The sequence below is a fragment of the Geotrypetes seraphini genome, chromosome 9 (genome assembly GCF_902459505.1).
Source record: "Geotrypetes seraphini chromosome 9, aGeoSer1.1, whole genome shotgun sequence".
Classification (NCBI taxonomy): domain Eukaryota; kingdom Metazoa; phylum Chordata; class Amphibia; order Gymnophiona; family Dermophiidae; genus Geotrypetes; species Geotrypetes seraphini.
In genome coordinates, this window is record NC_047092.1 from 16,122,091 (window position 1) to 16,142,155 (window position 20,065).

The 20,065-nt window shown below is 43.2% G+C and overlaps 1 long non-coding RNA gene across 1 annotated transcript; it reads left to right on the plus strand.

Annotated features, from left to right (window-relative positions):
* Positions 1–580: 580 nt before the first annotated feature.
* Positions 581–7,726, plus strand: LOC117366549. Its single transcript, XR_004540606.1, has 3 exons — positions 581–920; positions 3,434–3,597; positions 7,274–7,726. It is a non-coding gene; the product is annotated as an uncharacterized LOC117366549 (long non-coding RNA).
* Positions 7,727–20,065: the final 12,339 nt, after the last annotated feature.

Sequence of the window (20,065 nt, forward strand, 5' to 3'; positions counted from 1 at the left end):
ACAAAGCCATTCCCTGTTGTTCCCATGAAACAATGAAGTAAATGGTTTAAATGGATCTTACTGGAATCTGTAGTGTTTCACAAGAGGGTCTTCGTTCCAGTGACCCCCAGGCACTGTCTTATTAAGGGCGCAGGCCCCCGTCGTCCTCTCCTCTCCTTCCCTACCCCCCCCCCCCCACTGCCGCTTGTGCATACCACTTCCCTTCCCCATACCTCTGCAATGTTCCCCAAGCTGCTGTCACGCTGGTGTTGGCTCTTCCTCTGATGGCGCTTCCTGGACCCACCCGTGCCTGGGAAGTGGTACTTTTTCATTCAGCGGATCACCAATTTGCATTTGTTGGAGACCTAACGTAAGCTCATAGGTAATGTAATGATTCTCAAACCTGTCCTGGAGGAATACCATTCAGTCGGGTTTATGAGATCTTCCCAATGAATCAGTTTCTGTACACTGCCTCCTCGGTATGCAAATCTAGCTCATGCATATTCATTTGTGGTTATCTTCTTGAAAACCTGATCGCTAGGAGCTCCCTCGGGAAAGTTTTGGGAACACCCAATTTGATGCATATTTATTACAGATATCCAGAGAACTGGTCTGGCTCGGAGCTAGAGAAGGAAGATGATGGAGGGCCAGTTTGAGCGCCAGTATAATGGACCAGCACTTCTCAACATGGTCCGCAGGGATCAACCAACCAGTCAGACTTTTTGGATACACGCAATGAATAGACTTGAGAGAGATTTGCGTGCGTTGCTTCCGTGGTAGGCAAATTGCTCTCATTGCTGTCTTGATATCTTCTGTCTTAAAGGACCCACGACCACAAGAGGGCATCCGCTCAAAATCAGGAGCGGGAAATTTCATGGCGACAACAGAAGTATTTCTTCACCGAAAGGGTGGTTGATCGTTGGAATGAGCTTCCTATCCAGGTAATCGAGGCCAATAGCGTGCCAGATTTTAAGAGTAAATGGGATGCCCACTTGGGATCCCTAAGAGGGTAGAGTTAAGAGTTGGGTCGTTAGGAGTGGGATCTCTAGGAAAGTAAACCTAGGGGGGTGGGTCAGTTTGGGTGGACAGAATTGATGGGCTATGGCCCTTTTCTGCCGTCATTTTCTATGTTTCTATGACATCCCTTGTGGATATCTTGAAAACCTAGGGTTACCGGAATTGGGCAGGATGTAAAATCTGGTAACCCTATGAAACCCCCAACTTGCTGGGTGTGCCTGAGGACTGGGTTAAGCGTCACTAGTAGAAGGTCAGATAGAGCTATCCTGGCCAGAAAAATGTGCGGCTGGTATTTATCACTTCTGTAGCGCTGAAGGGCGCAAACACTGCTGTACACTTAACATGCGATAGATCAGGGGTCTCAAAGTCCCTCCTTGAGGGCCGCAATCCAGTTGGGTTTTCAGGATTTCCCTAATGAATATGCATTGAAAGCGGTGCATGCACATAGATCTCATGCATATTCATTGGGGAAATCCTGAAAACCCGACTGGATTGCGGTCCTCAAGGAGGGACTTTGAGACCCCTGCGATAGATGGTCTCTGCTCAGAAGAGCTTGCAATCTAATTTGGTGGGGTTGGGCAGTTTCTTGTAGAGAGAATGATAGGACGGACATAGGTATCTTATGATGAGCGGGAGTTAGTCCACACTTTCCAGGCTGCTTCCAACTCCTTTTTAGCCTAGATTTGAACACTGCTAGAAACGGAGCTTGACATTCTGACTCAGCAGTCTGTTCCAGGCATACGGTGCAGCAAGATAGAAGGAACAGTGTCTGGAGTTGGCAATGGAGGAGAAGGGTACAGATAAGAGGGACTTGCCCGTGCTACCAATTACAGCGTAGATTCACAAAAGTCAGTCGGTATTACCAACTGGATCACTGTTGGCCGATTCCCCAACAGCGATCGATGCACTAACAAGTTTGCATGCAAACGCAACCGATTCAATTGCTCAGCTAGCGACTGGCACATGCACACAACCCTAACAGCAGTGACAGGGAAAGCAGCCTCCTGTCACTGTTGTTAGGACTTCTGGTTTTGTGTTTTGTTTTTTGTTTATTCCAAATATATTTTATTGCATTTTTGAAAAAGTTAAACACACAAGAATGCAAGGTGTACAACAAAGTAAAGCGAGTACCAAAACATATCCCAACTTCACCTTGTACCAGGTCTGCCCCCCCCCGTCCCACCCCCAGTCCCCAATCTATACAATAGAAAACTCAAATTCCAATCCTGTGCAGTCCCAGCATAACAAACTCAAAACATTCAATAAATGGCTACGTGCCCTAGGCGTTAAAGTATCCCAAAAAGGTGTCCAGCAAAGGCAAAATAACCGTCCCTGAGCAGAGTCCAAGGAAGGAAAACAGAGCCTCGCCATGGAAGCTTGGTGAATCATCAATGTTCTCCAGTGTGAAAGTGTCGGAGAATCTGTTGAAATCCAGCAAAGCAAAATCGCTTTTTAATGGTACAGGTGCTGTGCTTATGTTAAACACAACCTATCCCATTAAAAAAAAAAAAAAAGTCCCCTGCACCATGCCTGTGCCGGCACCCCGAGCCACCGTCCAGCACCCGACCTGTGGCAAAAAGGCAGGAGGGATGCCCACCCCCTCCTGCCATGAAGGAACTCCTTCCCCCCCACCCGAAAAAAAGGCAGGAGGGATGCCTACTCCCTCCTGCCCCCAGGGCCTGTGGCATCTGTGCCAGTCAAGGCCTTAGGCCTCTCCCTGTGCATCACATGATCCACCGGGGAGGGGCCTAAAGCCCTGTGTTGTAGTCAGAGGGAGGAAGAGCAGGAGGTGTTCTCAGTGCCTCCTGCTCCCAACTTTTTAAGAGGTACGGAGTAGGGGGGCCTGGGGAGGAGGGAGTGCCTTCATGGCAGGAGGGATTGGGTATCCCTCCTGCCTTTTTTTGGGTGGGGGAGTTCCTTCGTGGTAGGAGGGAACCGGGCATCCCTCCTGCTGTTTGTTTTAGGTTCGGGGAGAGGGGGACACCGTGTTTCTCCTGGGTCGTTGGGGAGGACTGTCGGAGATTTTTTTTTTTTATGGGACAGATATTTTGCGTGCTTAATACGTGCAAAATATCTGTGCCATTGAAATATAAATGAAAAACCTTCCAGGCAGACCAGGTCTAGAGCAATCGGGTTTTACGGTCAGTCCCATCCCCTGAAAATAAGCCCTAATGTATTTTTTGGACCCCAAATTAATAAGACACTATCTTATTTTCGGGGAAACACAGTACAAGTTTTTTTTTGTGTGTGTTTTTTATTTTTTTTTGGGGGGGGGGGTTGTTTTGGTTTGGGTTGTATTTTTTTTTGGTACAAGTTTTTATCCTAACTTGACAAGTTACTATTAACCTTGATGGTGGCAGAATCCACTTTATGTTACATAAAGTCCTGAGAAATATCCATTTATTTTATGCACTTCCTCTGCATTGGCCTTCTGCAGTGTCCTTAATTACAGCCCGAGTTCGCAGCTGCTCTTCTGACGAAGAAATCCGACACCTGTCCAGGATCTACAGAATAGCTGAGTCAGCTCTGGTCTTCCCGACTCACCTTTTCACAATCGCTTTTATTGAGAAACTCCCCAAATGTTTTCAAAACAGGAGCTAGGTAAGTCATTTATGGTTTTTCCAATTCTTCTGACCCATTGCCTGATGCCGGTCATACTCTGATGTAGAAGGACAAGGAGGGAAAGCAGATAAGTCTACAAGTCTAGAAGATTCGGGGAAACTGGAGACATCTGGGTCACATGCAACCTTTTGTCACACGCCTGCTTTGCACGTATGCATTCCATAGCCCAGTGATTCCCAACCCTGTCCTGGAGGAACACCAGGCCAATCGGGTTTTCAGGCTAGCCCTAATGAATATGCATGAGAGAGATTTGCATATGATGGAAGTGATAGGCATGCAAATTTGCTTCATGCATATTCATTAGGGCTAGCCTGAAAACCCAATTGGCCTGGTGTTCCTCCAGGACAGGGTTGGGAACCACTGGCATAGCCTAAGAAATCCTAGGAACTTCTTGCTCCTTGATCTTCGGTTCTTAGCCCTAAGGCATCGGGATTAATCCGCACCTTTCTCAGGAGCGTGGCCTAGTGCTTAGAGCTAGTGCCACAGCAAGGTGAGGACTTAAAGGTTACTATATGGCTCCTGAAAAAGGAGGACGGATTGAGACATCCGGGTTTTACTTCTACTGAAAGCAATGGCAGTAAGGAAGAGAGAGAGAGAGAGACATCTGGGCTTTACTTCTATTGAAACAAATGGAAGTAAAACCTGGATGTCTCGGTCTGTCCTCCTTTTTCTGGAGCCATATGATAACCCTAGGTCAGGGATAGGCAATTCCAGTCCTCGAGAGCCGGAGCCAGGTCAGGTTTTCAGGATTTCCACAATGAATATGTACGAGATGGATTTGCATGCACTGCCTCCTTGAGATGCAAATCTATCTCATGCATATTTATTGTGGAGATCCTGAAAACCTGACCTGGCTCCGGATCTCGAGGACCGGAATTGCCTATCCCTGCCCTAGGTGATGTTGCGATTCAATCCCGGTCTGCTTCCTGCGACTCTGGGCAAGTCACGTAACCCTCCATGGCCCCAGGTACGTTAGATTCTGAGCCTGCTGGGACAGAGAAACAAAATAGAGTGCCTGATTACTATTCTGTGTTCTGTAAACCTCTTGAGCTGAATCTCTTCATGAAAATGCAGTTAATAAAGCCTGATAAATAAATTCAGGTATGGCAGGGGCGGTTTACCCTGAGGGATGCCGGAGTGGCCACGGGTCTGTGGTCCACCTGCGCACGGCCATCAGCAACACCGGTCCCCGCTCCCTCTGACATCGACTTCCTGTTCTGAGGCAGGGGACCAGCAGAGCCAATGGCTGCGCCCGGGGCATGCTCTGGACAGACGAGGGGGGGCTGCTCTGCCCTGCCAGGGACACCACTGAGGTGTGGTAGTTATTTCTCTGTTTCCAGAGAGTTTATAATCCACAGGGGCAGTTACTCGTGCCTTGCACGGGTACTGCTAAGAAAATTGGCATTTATTCTCCAAATTCTCTAGGTGGTCGCTAAAGAAATCGGTGCTGATTGGAACAGAGCTTAGTGTAATCTTATAAGACGCCCTCGCTATATAAAATTGCACTTATGTCTATATGCGGCCTAACCTTTTAGGTGCAACTATTTAGGCCAATAAAAATTGTGCGTGGATTGACCGCATTCAGTGTGCCTAATTTTAGGGACATCCATGCTCATTCCATGGCCACACCCCCTTTTGAGATTTGTGCGGTAGAAGTGACGCACGCCACTCTATAGAATGTGCCTATGAAGCGGTGTGCCATAACTTCTGAATGCCAATTAGTGTCAATTAGGTGTTCATGGCTAAATTGGTACCAATTGGCTTATTAGCTAATTTGCTTGCACAGCTTAATTGTGCGCGTATAACTTTGGATGCTATGTACAGAATTTGGGCCTTTGGCCAGTGATATAGTAAGGAGTATGGGGGGGGGGGGGGAGCGGACCACCCTGGACGCCATTTAGGCAGGGGTGCTGGTGCCTTTCCTCCTCTCTGCACCCCCCGCATACCTCTTGACATTCACCGGCGCAAGCGTCTTCCCCCTCCTGCTCGTGCCGGCCCCGGCTCTTTTCCGACATCACTTCCTGGTCGTGGGACCAGGATGTGCCATTAAAAGGGAGCCGGGGCTGGCACGGGCAGGAGAGGGGAAGATGCTGCTTGTGGCAATGAACATTTCAAGAAGTACGTGGCGGGGAAGAGGAGGGGCGCATGACATGGCGATGCCGGGCGCCTCCCTCCCTTGCTACGCCACTACCTAGGGGCATAAGTATACTACACGTTATTCTGTAACGATGTGTGTAAGGGCCTTCACTGTGCAACTGCAAGAGAATGTGTATGTGTGCGGAACATGGGCAGAACATAGATGTGTCTCCAACTTACACGTCTTAACTCTAGATGTTCCACACGTTTCATAGTACACCCTTTTATGCCCCATCGTTGACCTGGCATAAATGGTTTTGTCAATTTGGGCTCATGCTAGAACTCTATAATGGCATCTTGGCACCCAAATTACATAAAATTGGCTCTCAGTTTGCCTAACTGGAAGAACCAGGTTATAGAAATGCTCTTAATATCGTACCTGAAGCAATGGAGAGTTTTAAGAAGTTTTGCGCAAGAACTCGAGGGTCGGCGGTGGGGTTTGAATCCTAGCTTCTGTGGCTCTCAGCCACTGCTCTAACCGTTAGGCCATGCCTTCCCTTGAGACCAAAGTTCTGTCCACTCCTGTGTAAGAACAGGGATAGAAATGGGAGTTGGAGTGATGGTAGGCCAAAACATCCTTCGTCGTGTCTGGACATTCTGACTAAGGGTCCCTTAGTCATGGAAGGGCATTTTCGAAAGGACAAAGGCTGAGATTGGACGTTTTGGGGCAAGACGTCCACAAACACAAAGTGATGAAAAATGTCCATTTTCAAAACTGCCAGACAAATAACCTATGTATATAAGTTTTGGTCTTTAGGATGTCTGTCTCTTTTGGCCAGTTCCAAAAATAATAAATGTCTACATGGAAAAATGCACAAAAGCAAGTTTTGTAGGCATACCCAACTACCTTGTCTGATGGCAGCAGAGGAATCCCCATCAGCTGAGCCAGTTTTGGGGATTCCTGCTGGCTCAGCTGATGAAGATTCCTCTGCCGCCATCAGCTGATGGCAAGCCCTCAATGTGCTGGGATTTTTTCCCCCCATCTCTGGGTGGTGGGAGGGGGTCGTGACCACTGGGAGAGTAAGGGGGGGGGGAGTCATGCCTTAAACCTTCCAGTGGTCATCTTATCTGTTAGGTCTAAGTGACCTGAAAGGTGACCAATTTTACTTTGGTCTAGTCCCGGCGTGTATGTTCCGTCTAGGATGTCCTGGAAAAGCTTCGATCATTGCTTCAGGACATCCAGGTGGAAGCCTTCCCAATTCCCGCCTATAACACACCTCCCAACACCCCTTTCAGCTTAGAAGTGCTGCTGAACATCCAGTAAGTTTGTTTTGATTATTGGCACTTGGGACGTCCAAGTGCCCAACTTAGGCAGGTTTTTGGACGTTTTAAAGTTTTGATGATGCTCCTCAAAATGTCCAGACATGGTAGCAAGTCCTGGTGTAGCAAATGCAACACAGCCCATTGGACTGTGTCGCATTTGCAGTGTGGGAATCACTACTGCAGTTTTGCAAAAGGGGTCCTATGTCAGTGAATCCCCTTACCTTTGCTTTTCTCTCCCCCTCTATTCTTTGTCTAGGTTGTCCTGTACTTTGCAGGCCCATCTCCTTCATACTGGTGAAATTAAATCGATCCCATCGATTTTGCTGTCACGGCTTTACTAAGAGGCCAGCTAGATAATGTGCTGTCTCAGGCTTTCTGATGATCAGAAATGGAACCGCATGTTGAGCGCACTGAGGGCTTAATGGATGTGGCCATGGCTGCAAATGTGCTGAGAGAGCTCTCCAGAGCTTACTCTACTACTCCAGGAAAATTTGCTATCTGATATTTTGCAGTGTTGTCAAAATGTAAAAAAAAAATTAATAGGGGGTGGGGGGGAGTGTCTATTTTTGGTCTTCTATGCTGATGACAATGGAATCCTACTCATTGAGCGTACATCACTCTGGTCATTAAAAGGCTTTTACCAAGGTCTGGCACATGGCAAGAATTATTCAGTGGACAGACCTCTCACTGATTTGTTGGGTTTTTTGTTTGTTTGGTTGTTTGTTTTTTTTAGATAATTTTTAGATACTACTGGGTATTTTGTCATAGTCACCAACTAGAACAGTAGTCTCAAACTCACGGCCTGGGGGCCACATGCGGCCCACCAGGTACTATTTTGAGGCCCTCGGTATGTTTATCATAATCACAAAAGTAAAATAAAACAGTTTCTTGATCAAATGTCTCTTTAGCTATAAATTACAATATTATTAAGACTTAGCCAAAAGGAAAGATTTATAAACTATAAAGAGTTTTACCTCTTTTGCAAAATTGTCATTTCTTTAATAAGACATTAACTATTTTTTCTGAGGCCCTCCAAGTATCTACAAATCCAAAATGCGGCCCTGCAAAGGGTTTTAGTTTGAGACCACTGAACTAGAAGAAAGAAACTTGTTCGCCTCTGTCCATAAGTGCTTTTGTCTATCAGTGTCGAATATCAATTTCACCTAAAGAAGGGAACTCTGATCTCCAAAGCTTGTGTACTGAATAGGACTTCAATTTTCTTTAGTAGCTCCAAGACCTGTATTTTAGAATATTAAAGAAGCAGTAACTAGCATGAGCTAAGGGGCCATTGTTTTAAATCTAGAGGGATTTAGTTTGCTTTTTCTCTATAATAAAAGGGACCAATGAAATCTTGCAGAAACAGGAGCAGTCCTCAGTGGAAGTATGACATGATTTTTCTTGTTGGGTCAAAATCAGAGTAGTGTCACCTTGATGAGAAAGAGCTGATCTGAATGAATAACTCTATAATCAGAGAAGGCCAAACGTTGATGGGTCTTTGTCTCCCTTGGGTACCAGATGACTTCAGAAGAGTCTCAAAACTATCATGACATTTGCCCCATTGCTTGTGTGGACTTGGGTTCAGATTTTTCTAAGAAGAAAAATGGCACAACAAACCCTTGCATCCAATCGAACAGTTTGATGCCAAGCTCAGTGTTTCTCTCTAATGATGAGAAATCATCAGGTCATCTTCACACTCCACATTGCAAGACATTATTATTAGAGAATGATACGGTGACAGAATTCATCACTGTTCCCATCCCCACGGATAACCGCAGGGAACAATACCATGTCATTCTTTAGTGTCTATCTCAACCTCAGTCCTTCTACACCAGCATTCTTCAATGCAAGACTTGAGGGTCAGTGGCTGGGCCCATTCGTACTCTGATTCTTAATGTGAGCCAAGTATAGGATAATGAAGCCATTGTGACATCACTGATGAGGTTGGCTCTTAGGCATTGGTGGAATAAGAAATTATGACATCACAATAGCTGCTCTGGATACTAGAGACTGTCATTCTTTAGTGTCTATCTCAACCTCAGTCCTTCTATACCAGCATTCTTCAATGGAAGGCTTGAGGGTCAGTGGCTGTACCCCTTCTTTCCTCTCTCCTTAAATAAAGACATGGGGATGGGAACAGTGATGAATTTTGTCACCGTGTCATTCTCTAATTACTATGTTACACTGTAGATGGCTGTTGCTCAACTTCTAAGAGAAAAACTAGCTCAAAAATATAAAGTCACACAGACACCTCAATTAATGAATGAATGAAAGAAAGAAGAGGGAAGAGTGAGTTGCTGGAGGGGACTCGCTGGGCTTCCTAGGACCCTTGTGTTAAATGTTATGAAAGCAAAGACCATCCTTCAAATCACAGGCACTTTGCCAAGGTCTCCTTGACAAGAAATTAGCAATGTGGTGTTTTGTGGGTGATCTAAATACTGTGGTGCACGGAGAATTGCATGTGAAAGTCTCAATATTGGACTAGAAGAGGGTGTTGCGCATCGGGACTGGTGGGAATGTACAGTTCTTCACTTCTATTGACTGAGACCCAATAAATGTTTGGGAAGAGTCATGCAATCAATTGCTTTTGCAGAAATATAAACATCAACAGATAAAGGCCACCTAGCAAGCTTTTGAAGCCTGCTAGATATTCAAGGACATTAGAAGACACGGGAGTTTCTTTTGGATAATGAGTCAATTATTCAACCTGCCGTTTTTGCACAGAGTGTCAAAATCTGAGTGTTTAAATGCAAAAGATCTAATTAACAAATTATTTAAGCTGTTCATTCAGCACCCTAACATCAACCTTCCCAAGTAATGGATAAATAAATACATAAACTAGGACGATGGAGTATCATGCAAAGACCATCAGCTCAATGCATAGAACCTATTATAACATATGTGTTATTTTGAGTCCTTATTCTGACTTAAAGCAGTGCCATACAATCATCTAGAACAATCCTCCATCGCACCCTTAAATCTTTTTGGTTTTATTAATTTGTTTATAACTAGGCTAAAAAAAATTATTTTTCATAATTTATTTAATTTCATGAAAGTTTTTTTAAAAGTTTTTTTTATAGAAATGTATAAGTATGTCAGTGGTGTATATATGTCTATACAATGTGCTAGATAAAAATAACAGCAACACTTATCTAGGCGCCCATCTGCCAAAGCCAACGTTGGTAGGTATTCCAATAAATACAGCCGGTTGAATAATTGACTTATTATCCAAAAGAAACCCCCTTTTTTTCCTAATAATTTGATTCATTGTGGGTTGGATATTCAGTGAAGTGATGCGTGTTATTTATTTTAGATATTTAAGGACATACATCATGTCTTTACATTACAGAAAAATATTTGTTTACAAGATTCGGATTTAGCAATTTGGAAAACATTCCAGGTAACAAATAGTAAGACTTCAGCTAACGTCTTTTTATAGCTGTCCCAGTTAGATGCCAATTTATTGTAGCATAGGCACTGAAAGAAATCTGAAAATTAATTTGAACAGTAATAAAGAAAGACCAACTTTGCTTATTTAGGGTGGCAAATTTTATTTGGGGGTAACTTGGACATGAACGGACTGTTGATGTGGGAAGAGATTGTAGTGGTTTTATAATTGGGAGTGGTAATGTTTGTTAGGTGGGGGACAGGAAGGGGGTTGTGGGGTGGAAGTAGATGCAGGTGGTGGGAAAGAGCTCATGTTTTGTAACGCAGTACATGTCTGTCAGAATTTCCCAAGTTGTCTCATGGAATGTGTACTCATCATATCTTCTGCCTCCTTCCACTCCAGAGCAAGGAAATGGATGAACAGCGCAAACTCTCTCTCTCGCAGTGTTTGGCAATGGTAGAACTCACACTGGTGAGGTAACAAGATCCGGTGGTTCTAGACTTGCCAACTACAGCAGGAGGGGATAACCAGCAGCATGGCCTAGGACTTCATCAGCAGCCACGAGGGTGGCATCGAAACAGGAGGTCCTACCTTACCTTCAAAGCGCTTTACGCATCCTTTATCACATTCCAGGCAAGCATCATAATCAGCCAGGCTCATTTCAGTGGCCTAGGGTTGAGTGCAGCAGGAAGTGACTTGTAGAGAGCTTCCCTGCATGCCCAAGATCACAGGTCTTCTCCTCATCATGTTCTTCCTGAGCCCAGTCCTTTTTGTCACATGTACATGTCTGTATCCAATCAGCAGAACACTGTGTAAGAGCTGCTCATTGAATCCTGCTTAGGGATATCTGCTTTATTTTGCAACTTGACATGGCTGATTCAAGGGCTGGCTTCATTTCATTTCCTGCAGGTATGTGCAGAGGGTAATAACGAAACACATTTTCGCATTACAGTCTTGAAGCCGTTCCTGAGGGGAGAAGTTTGAGAGGAAACAAAGGCCCAGATTCTATAAACCGTGCCTGGATTGGCATGCTTAGCCAATCTAGGTGCCTAATTTTATTTAAAAAGCTTGATCAGCACTGATAATTAACACTAATGAGCTCATAGTTGGTAAAAATTTAAATGAATTGGGTGGTAGGCACCTACGACTTTCAGATAGGTGTCTACCAAAGTGTGGGCATGGTTAGGGGTAGACTGGGCGGATCTTTAGCATATTTTGCATCTAGGCGCCCACATTGGACTTAGGCATAAATAGCATTTTGACGTCAATGGATGCCCAAGTCCAATTTAGATGCCGCTAAATGTGAATCTATAAATGGTGCCTACCTCGTGATGGACATGCGCTATTCGCTGGGTTCCTCGGCACCTATGTTTTAGGCACTGTTGATAGAATCAGAGCCAAAGTGTGTAGCTTTATATAATTAAACCAACATGTACGTCTGATGGGAAAATGACCTACAGAGAAAATTACATGCAAATCGATCATTAAAGCAAACCTACCTGCTTACTGTTTAAAGGAGCATCCACTCATGAGACTTATAAATATTTGTTACCTTTTTCAAGTAGACTACCACTTCAACTAGAAACATAAAGTATGACGGCAGAAAAGGGCCATCAGCCCAACAAGTCTGCCCACTCGAAGAACCCTCCCCCCTAAGCACTTCCTCGAAGTGAACCCATTTTTTTTTTCTTAAAATCGAGCAAGTTGCTGGCCTCAACTACCCGAAGTGGAAGATCATTCCAATGATCAACCACCCTTTCGGTGAATAATGTCACCATGAAATCTCCCACCCTTGATTTTTTAACGGATGCCCTCTTGTTGCCGTAGGTCCTGTAAGCAAAAGGGTGTCTCTTTCCACCTCAATATGGCCAGTAACATATTTGAACATCGCTATCATGTCTCCCCTCTCTCTACTGAGTGCAGCGTGAGGCCTTATTGCAAGGAGTTGAACATCATTGCGGGGTTTATCCTGACTATCTCAAGAAGACATTGAATACTTGAGTGTTTGGAATGCCTTTGGTAGATGACTACACCAAAGTGGACGTGTTTAGCTATTAGCGAAGTTTGTTAAATTTCTGTTATTTTCCACAATAAAGTACAGATACTGAAGACTCATTTAATAAAATACTGCTAGATTTGTTTTGTATAAAATGTCTTATTTGATGGCAGGAGAATATTCTCCTATTCTTTTGTGGTTGAATCCAAGCCCACTTGTTATAATATGCATATTGGAGACTGTGGTGTTATTTCTGTACTGATTTATTGTTTTTCAATAAAATAGACAACATAAAATGTATTTTTATCAATGTATCATTGAGCGTGAAAACATAAGTTGTAGCTATAATACCAAGACTCTAGCAAATTTTAAGAAAAATGGAGCTTTATGTAATCATTGGCTTTGAGGGACCCCAGGATGGGCTTTAAAAATTGTTTTCTGATCAAGCACAATTAAATTCACGAGAAACTTTAATTTGCATGGTTTTTTTTCTCCCCCCCCCCCCCCCAATTTTAGGTTTTTCTGGACAACCCTACTGCAGAAGTGGGACTGCCTAAAAGTCAGCCCTATCTTTTGCTGGCTTTTACTAAGCTCCGGTAGAGGTTTCTACTATGGGTTGGCGAGGCAAAGGCTCTGATGCTTATAGATTTCGTATGAACATCGGAGCATGTACCTTGTGCCTCATGGTAGAAACCTCCACCCCACCTTTGTAAAAGGAGCCCACAGTGATTTGTGGCTAGGAATGACTTTTTCTTAGGTGTGGCCATTATCAGCCAGTTGATCACATGCTTGATTACTATTAGAATCAAACGGTAGAATCTTGAAATATTTTCTTATATTTGCATAACTATATTTTATACATAGATGTAGTATTATCATTGTATTTAGATTTGAATGTTTTTATTTATAGTTTTAGACGACCAGCGATGTAGGTTGTAAGCCGAACCATAGTCAAGTCTTCCCTCAATAAAATTTGTTGCACCATCGTTTCATGATAACGCCTTCCTTTGACCACTTTTGCTGTTTTGATTACTTGAAAGATTGTTAGAACACATGTTTACATTGGGTCACGGAAAGGACAAGAAGTCACTTTGAGTTGCAAAAAGAGCAATGCACTCTGATGTTAAAGATGAAGCTAATGATGAGGTTTATGATATACACTGTCCCCTGGGGATATTTTTGCAGTGTCACTGGGCAGGTTTAAGAGAAAATTCATGATAGAGAATGACATGGGGAGAAATTTGTCCCCATCCCCATAGGAACTCAATTTCTTCGCCCCATTCCCATGAGTTCTGTCAGTCCTTGTCCCTGCCCCATTCCTGTAAGCTCTACCTTAACCACAAAAGCCTTGAACGCTTATAATTTTAAAGCGTTTGAGGCTTGTGCAGATGAGGATGGAGCTGAGGCATTGGTGGAATGAGGCATTATGACATCACAATCTGAGCTCTAGAATGTTGCTACTTAGGATTTTAAAGCGTTTGAGGCTTGTGCAGATGAGGCCAGAGCTTAGGCATTGGTGGAATGAGGCATTATGACATCATAATCTCAGCTCTAAAATGTTGCTACTTAGGATTTTAAAGTGTTTGAAGCTTGTGCAGATGAGGACGGAGCATGCAGGAATGGGTCAGAGACAGGAAAAGAACTTGTGGGGCTGGGAAAAAGAGCTTCTGCAGGGATGGAGAAAAATTTGTCCCTGTGTCATTCTCTCATTCACGAATCTTACATATTCAGGACTATGTTCCCTCTACATGGAGTGCTTGGGCAGTTACTCTTACATTTTACGTGGTCATTACATGGCCACCATACTTTTTTAAATAAAATTAAACTATAAAAATTAATTAAAGTAAATCAATTACTATATGCTTGATGGTTGGTTGTTTCTGCTATATACAGAAATGTGTTGCGACTTAGGAATACTGGGATCAAAAATTGTTGGTTTTTAGAACTTAGCGCTCACACAAAAAAACATTTGCATGCACCAGGCCACTCCTTAGAGCAGGGGTGTCCAATGTCGGTCCTCGAGGGCCGCAGTCCAGTCGGGTTTTCAGGATTTCCCCAATTAATATGCATGAGATCTATGTGCATGCACTGCTTTCAATGCATGTTCATTGGGGAAATCCTGAAAACCCGACTGGACTGCGGCCCTTGAGGACCGACATTGGACACCCCTGCCTTAGAGGGAGCATTGGTTCAGGAAATAATATATTCTCTGATGTAATATACCACAGCATAGTCAGTTGGATGGGCAATAAGATAAAACTCAATGGATACTACTCTTAACAATCGATATACCTCTGCTGCCCGTTCTTCCTTCACAATGGAAGCCATCTGTACCCAGTGTCTTCAGTGAAACAGAGAAGTAAGAAATATAGACATTAACAGGTAAAGGCCACCTAGCAGAGGTCAATAGGGAAAGGGGGTAGGAATTAGGGGGAGGGTATTGAGAGATGTAATGGGTATTTTGGAAATATATTTTGAAGAAATGAAAGATATTTGATGGAAATTAATATGATGAATTTTAATTTAATGGCTATTTTATTGTATTATAATATTGTATATTTACTGATTTCTTTAATAAAAATGTTATAAATTAAATATTTCTACTATTGGTACTACCACAATTACTATTCATTTCTGTAGTATGCTACTAGACATATTATGCAGCACTATACACAAATAAGAGACGGTCCCTGCTTGATAAAACTTACAATCAATTCAAGACAAACAAGATATCATTCCCCTTTCCCTTTTTTTTTTCATTTTCTCCAGGGGTGTCAAAGTCCCTCCTCGAGGGATGCAATCCAGTTGGGTTTTCAGGATTTCCCCAATGAATATGCATGAGATCTATTAGCATACAATGAAAGCAGCGCATGCAAATAGATCTCATGCATATTCATTGGGGAAATCCTGAAAACCCGACTGGATTGCGGCCCTTGAGGAGGGATTTTGACACCCCTGATGTAAGGCATATCAACGATCCTGCAGAAAGAATATTGTGGTTTCAGTCATGTCTTTCTTTCGGAAGTTCCCACTGTGAAGGTTCTCTCTGGCTGGCTCTTTTTAGGGCATGAGCATTTTTGATAATAGTTCCAATTGTGAATGAGTTAGAGGTTGAGATCAGAACTTACGGCCGCTTTTACAAAGCTGCGCTAATGCCCCGAAGCCCAAAGAGATATAAAGGGCTTCGGGGCTGTTGCTGCGTGGCTTTTTAAAAAAGGCCATTAGTCTTTTGCTGTTTAATTAGAAATAAAAACCTTTTGGCTTCTAGTTAAAGTTAGGTTGTTTTTTTGTTCTTTGCATTAGGCCTGTGCCAAATGTTGAAATATATTTGATATACAGTATGCAAGATATCTATGTGGTTTATAATAAATGCAATATGGGAAGAAAGCAAAACATAAAAGGAAAAATTAAAATACAGTAAAAAAAAAAAAAAAAGTACAATTAAATATTAATACAGTAGTTACCTAGACAAATAAGGGAGTAAAATTTGTATAACAGCCATGATACAAAATGGAGGTAGGAATGTGGTAAAGAAACAAGACTGCGCAATGCAATAAAACGAGCTACACTGAAAGATTTCCACAACCATCAAGTCCTCTGTATGAATACGCAGAAAGGCCTATGTCACATAATGGGGTTTCAATGTTTTTATGCTCCAGTAATATGAGGGGGCCGTTAAAAAGTTCTCAGCTCAACCGAGAATGATGGGGAGCCATGAAATGTACGAGTTATTTCACACTTTTCATTTCTTTCCATATCACTGAAACGAAAAGTGCTATGAAGAGTGTGGAATAATGTGTAAGTTTCATGGCTCCCCATCATTCTCTTCTTAGTTGGGCTGAGAACTTTTCACCTGCCCCTCGAATTGTGATGTCATAATGCCTCATTCCACCAATGCCTAAGAGCCAATCTCATTGGTGATGTCACAATGGCTTGGTTTCCCTATACTTGTGTCCATTTTACTAGATGCATTTGCCTCACTGAAAAGAAAAGTGTGGAATAATGTGTAAGTTTCGTGGCTCCCCATCATTCTCTTCTTAGTTGGGCTGAGAACTTTTCACCTGCCCCTCGTATTGTGATGTCATAATGCCTCATTCCACCAATGCCTAAGAGCCAACCTCTTTGGTGATGTCACAATGGCTTGGTTTCTCTATACTTGTGCCCTTTTTACTAGACGCATTTGTCTCACTGAAAGGAAAAGTGTCAAGAAAAGTGTGGACTAACGCGTAAGTTTCGTGGCTCCACATCTTTCGTTTCTTGGCTGGGTTGAGAACTTTTCAGCGGCCCCTTGTAGGTAAGGGCCACACTGTGTTATGAAGGGCCACACTCTTATCATTGAATTGTTTATTCAGGAAAGCAGCTGGTTTTAAATAATTTAAAAAATAAACCAGGAAAATATAACTTTCCAACACATTGGGCCTGATTCTATAAACAGCGTCCAGGTTAGGCGCCGGTAGATATCCTAATCACGGACGCCTAACTTAAGTTCTATGCAGAACTAAATTGTTTTTAATTGGCTTAAATGGCATGGTAATTATCCACGCCATTAAAAAAAAAACCAATTTAAAAATCATTATTTTAATTATCAATTTAGGTTGCTTGCAAATATCCACGAGGTGCCTAGCGAAACCTTTATCACAGCACTCTCCGACACCTATCTGAAAAGTAGGTGTGCTTAGGAGCGGAGAATAGGTATAGTTGACTTTGTCTCTAGGCATCCGAGGTAGGCGTCAGGAAATTAGGTCAGGTGACACTTGACCTAATATATCGATGCATATTTCAAGGATGCCTAAGTCTGCTTAGGTGCTACTAGGCATGATTCTATAAAGGATGCCTAACGGTTATTTCTTTATATGTCACTTATATCCTATGTGGTTTTACATCCAGGTACTTTATCATATTTCCCTATCTGTCGCAGTGGGCTCAAACTCTATCTAGTGTACCTGGGGCAATGGGGGGGATTAAGTGACTTGAAAAACTCAAATACTCTTAGTGCAAACGCTGTTCTCATAAAAAGAGATTTCACTTTTTACTCCTTTACAATAGCATAATTTTAAACCTCTTCCTAAGGCTCAACAATGCACTGTGGGTTTAAACCAAAACTCAAAAAGCCACTACTATACTTCAGGAATCTTGTAAAGGGGGAGAAAAAGCCTCAGACACGTGCCTGCTGCTAATTTTATAAGCATTCAGGGTACTATTAGTTACCTCATCGGCATAACACCCCCCCCCCCCCTCCAAGTATTCCTACCTTCAGTAATAAATCATTTTTCAATAATAAATACTTTTCAAATATTTCAATAAATTTCCATCCACATGTGCTGGGAGCCCTACTCTAACCTCCTAAAGAACAGCTGTGTTGGGAGTGACCATAAAATTGCTTCCCGCTAATGTAATTGGACTGCATCCGGATTGCGTGCCAGTATATAAAGTTACTAATACTGTTATGATAAACACAGAGATTAAGTGCCAATTGCAGCCCAGGAAGCCCTGACGCAGCTTAGCGAAACGCTGGCTGGCCATCGTCGGCTTTGGCTGAGCAGACTTGCCACAAGAACAGCAGTGTGTCTAAAAGACACGTGGGCCTGATCCAGCACAGCGCTGGGAAAGATAAGTGGTTTTCATAACAGTATTAGTAACATTATATACTGGCACACAATCCGGACACAGTAGGCACATTGAACTACCCTCTCTGTGAGTGTGGCGTGAGTTATTGGATTAAGTAACTTGCCCAGGGTCACAAGGAGCAGTGAGGGATTTGAATCCACAACCTCAGGGTGCTGAGGCTGTAGCTCTAACCACTGCGCCACAGTGGGGGTAAGGAGAAGTATAATGTAACATGTATGTATGTGCATTTCTGTTTCAAATGGGAATGTAACAGGACTACGGGGCAGGTGATGAGGTGAAAGCAGTGGCATACCTAGCATATGTGACACCCGGGGCCCATCATTTTTTGGCACCCCCTCCCATCTGTACGAAAAACATGATTTTTAGTAACAAGCCACATGTCACACATGAGTACCTAGGAAAAGGCAGCATCTTACATACTGCAGTGAGCAGTACAACAGCAATACACCCATTGTAAAACTAAACAAGCCAGACTAGTACAGATCAATCCTACACCGTCAATCCTAACAGAAAACCATGTCTTTCGAACACACAGAACACAGAAAACACCTTCGCCTAGTATGGAATATGTCATCACAAACTAACCCCTCCCCCTTTTACAAAGCTGTAGTGTGGATTTTAGCCACGGTAGTAACAGCTCTGACGCTCATGGAATTCTGAGCATCAGAACTGCCATCACCACGGCTGGCGCTAAAAAACACACCACAGTTTTGTAACAGGGGGGCTAAAATAGAAATACATAGACAAAGGTTAAATTGAACCAGCAAGAAGCTGGACTCTGCATACAATGCAACACCACAGAAACAGTGACACATGTCTCCTAAAGCAATAAAATAGAAAATTTTTGTTCTACCTTTGTCTTCTCTGGTTTCTGCTTTCCTCATCTTCGTTACTCTCTTCCTTCCATCCACTGTCTGCCCTTTCTCTCTCCATCCACCCTCTTCAATCAGCATCTGCCCCTTTTCTTTCCCTCCGATCCAATTCCATCCAGTATCCTTCCCCCTTATGTCTCTCTCCCATTTCCCTGTACATCAATTTCATCAGCACCACCTTTCCATACCACCCTGCCCCTTTCTCTCTCTGCATCACTCTTTCATTCCAGCAGTCTTGCTCCTTTCTCACGATGACTGTAGCTGCCGGTCCACCCCACTCTGACGTACTAGCTCTGGAGCAGAGTCAGCAGCCACGTGCTGGAAGGTCCCGTGGTGACTCCAGGCTTTGTTCCGGAAGAAATAAGTTACATCGGATGGGGTTGACCCGACAGACACAGGGAGTTGTGGCAAGGACCCGCGATGACTGCGTCTGCCGGGTTCACCCCCTCCGACATAACTTACTTCTTCCGGAGCAAAGCCGGCAGACGAGTCATCGGGGGACCTTCCTGCACCTCAGCGCAGCTGCCGACTCTGCTCTAGAGCAGTGTTTTTCAACCTTTTTACACCCATGGACCGGCAGAAATAAAAGAATTATTTTGTGGACCGGCAAACTACTAAGACTGAAATTTAAAAAACACATTTCTGCCCCGTCTCCGCAAGATCAGTCCCTATAAACCATCTGATCCCATCCACACAAGTGTCAGTTATGATTTTATATTGAACATATTTTATTAAAGTATAAAAAGAAACAATATTCTGTACAATTGTCATTTTATAAATATAAATATACAGAGCAAGGACCAACAAAACCCCTGTCTCTTCTCCCCTTCACATATATCCCCTCTATTATCAAGAAAACTGAACAAGCCAAATTATTATAGAATGCTACACAGAAATATCATGCTAACAGAATACTGCAGTCACACATGACAGGAATAGTGTTAGGGGAGTGCAACTAGGACAACTGCCTCCTTGTCCGAGAGAGCCCTAAGCCAGCTAGAAGCTAAAGAAGCACTGCCTGGGCTTTGCAGTCCCCAGTTATGTCTCTAGCAGGATATATATTTCAAATCTGATATATTCTAATGACAAAATAGAAATAAAATGATTTTTTTCTACCTTTTGTTGTCTTTGGTTTCTGCTTTCCTCATCTTCTCATTCAATTCCTTC